Raw genomic sequence first — 2,928 nt, 5'->3', positions numbered from 1 at the left:
TTGAGAGGTATTGGTGAGGTTGTAGATATTCAACTAAATACTATTGAGTTCATCAACCCTTTTGCAAGAGAAGGTGAGAAGAACCCAACACAAAATCAACCCACAATGCCTAAGTTTTCATCACATTCCGTACCAACCGAGGAGAACCTAACCAATGGTACTCCCACACCACAACACTTGACCGGAAATTTCATTGCAAAATCCGCATTTATCCAATTAGTCGAAAGAAGATAATATGGGGGGATGCCTAGTGAAGACCTTCATTCTCATATGGAGACTTTTTGTGACTATTGTGATGCGATTTCACAAACCGGAGTGACTCAAGACCAAATTCGATGGGTCTTATTTCTTTTTTCTCTAATTGGTACTGCGAAACAATGGTTAAAAAGCCTTGATAAGGCTACACTTGGAATCGACTCTTGGAAGAAGTTGGCTCTTGCTTTGTACAAAAAGTTCTACCCTCCGGAAAATACTAACATGCTGAGAGCTCAAATCACGGGTTTTAAGCAAAGGGACGAAGAATCTTTGTATGAAGCTTGGGAGCAATTCAAAGGAACTTGTCGGTCATGTCCTCATCATGGACTTAGCGAGTGGTTCTTGGTACAACAATTTTGGAATGGTCTTTATGAAGACTCCCGAAACATTCTCAACATGGGATCAAATGATATGTTCACCGAAGATGACGATAATCAAACTTGGAAAAAGATTGAGGAAATGGCGGTCCATAACTCACAATATAGTAGACCTCGCAAGGCTACTAGAGGATGAAAGAATGAAGTTGACTCTATTACTCAATTGGGTGCTCAACTTAGTGCTCATATTGATACCATCAACTTGAAGTTTGAGAAAGCTATGGTTAAACTTGAAGAAGCCTCAAAATCACCAAAGCAACATGTTAATGCCATGGTGGCATCTTCATCAATTCCAAGTGGAATATGTGAGAATTGTGGAACTTTGGGACATGACCAAAGTGAATGTAGGGGAACAAGTGAACAAGTGAATGCTTTTCAAGCATACAAGAGTGGTACCCCTTATTCCAACTATTACAATGAAAACACCAAATTCCATCCAAATCTCTCATACAAAAGCCAAAATGTTCAAAACTCTCAACCAACATACACCCCACCTCCAATGAGAAACCAAAATCAAAGACCCTTTTACAATCAAAACCCAGGTTACCAAAATCAAACTCCATACAATCAACAAAATGACCAAGGTTTTGATGTTTAAAAAGCGGTCCTCCAAATGCAAAAGAATCAACAAGAATTTTTCACTCAAATGCAAAAAGATAGCCATGCAAAAGACATCACCATCAACAACATCCTAGCCCACACAAAAATGTTAGAAACCCAAATGACTCAATTAGCATCTTCGAGCTCTCAAAGACAAAAGGGGCAATTACCACCTCAAAGTAATCCTCCAAGACATGAATCGGTTAGTGCCATCCACTTGAGGAGTGCTACAAGATATGAAGAGACAAAGAAGCAAGTTGAGGATGACATTGTAGAGACTAGTGACAAGGAAAGAGTTGTGCAAAACTCTAGGGAAGAAGAACCCAACAATCAAGAAGTTTCAATGAAGAATGAAGAAAAGGCCAAAGAGAAGGAACCCATTGTGATTAGACTTCCTTTTCCAAGTCGTCAAGCTAAGCCTAAGTTTGATGACCATCTTGGAAAATTCATGGAGATTGTGAAGAATTTAGAAGTCTCGATTCCATTCACGGAATTAATCAATCACGTTCCGGCCTATGCAAAGTATATGAAGGATATTCTTACAAAGAAGAAATCAATCCGGAAGCTTGAGACTATTGCTTTCACTAAAGTAAGTAGTGTTATTCTTCAAAGGAGTTCACCTCCAAAGCTCAAGGATCCGGGAAGTTTCTCCATTCCATGCACTATTGGTGACACTACAATCAACAAAGCTTTATGTGACCATGGGGCAAGTGTTAGTGTCATGCCATATTCGATTAGCAAGAGGCTAGGAATGGGAGAACTCAAATGCACCAACATCATGCTTCAAATGGCGGATAGATCAACAAAGACACCTTTAGGGGTATGGGAAGATGTTCCCGTGAGAATTGGAAAATTCTTCATCCCGGTGGATTTCGTTATTGTTGACATGGAAGAAGACTCCAACATTCCTATTATATTAGGAAGACCATTCTTGCACACCGCGGGAGCGGTGATCGATGTGAAGCATGGAGAGCTCACCCTTGAAGTGGGAGATGAAACCATCACTTTCAATCTTGACAAGACTATAAGAGCTCCCCGATTGCGTGAGCCATGTTTTATGGTTGATCACTATAGCCGGAAAGATGATAGGAAGAAGTTGGAATTTAAATGGAAAAATAAAGTGGATGATGCTCCATAAAAAGAGCAAGGAAATTGCAACAATGAGAGCTTGAAAATATCACCCATGACAAGTGAAGAAGAAGGCCTCATTGGCCAAGACAAGAAAGAAGGAGAGTTGTCTTTATCAACTCGAGACATTTTTAGTGATCAAGTAGACGAAGTATGCGGTCTTTGGGATGATGAGTTCGAAGGGATATTCAATCCCTATATTGGTAATGCTATGACCTAAGACCATCATGGAGAACAACAAGTGCAAAGGTCTATTAAGGATCTTTATCATGATAATGAGCAAGATTTTTACTACTTCTTCAAGGTGTTGAGTAACATCAACAACACCTAGAACATGCCCCCATAACATCTCACATTGGATGAGAGTTTGGTGGAGTCCTTCCTAAACCACCATTTGTAAATATTCTAACTCCCTAACTTGTATTTCAATTATTGTATTGCATTTTTGTCATCTTTGGATTTACATTTTTATGCCTTGATCAAGATTTTCATCATTTTGAGAGAAGTGAAGGAGGGACTTATGAGTTTATTGATGTGTAGTGCTTTGCCTTAGTGTGGGGATAGCAAA

The 2,928-nt window shown here is 39.5% G+C and overlaps 1 non-coding gene across 1 annotated transcript; it reads right to left on the bottom strand.

Annotated features, from left to right (window-relative positions):
* Nucleotides 1–477: 477 nt before the first annotated feature.
* LOC141615601 (small nucleolar RNA R71) lies at nucleotides 478–584 on the bottom strand. The gene has a single exon (XR_012530015.1). It is a non-coding gene; the product is annotated as a small nucleolar RNA R71 (small nucleolar RNA).
* Nucleotides 585–2,928: the final 2,344 nt, after the last annotated feature.

The sequence above is a fragment of the Silene latifolia genome, chromosome 11, assembly GCF_048544455.1.
Source record: "Silene latifolia isolate original U9 population chromosome 11, ASM4854445v1, whole genome shotgun sequence".
Classification (NCBI taxonomy): domain Eukaryota; kingdom Viridiplantae; phylum Streptophyta; class Magnoliopsida; order Caryophyllales; family Caryophyllaceae; genus Silene; species Silene latifolia.
The sequence above is the reverse complement of the archived record's forward strand: the minus strand, read 5'-3'. Positions and strand labels throughout refer to the sequence as shown.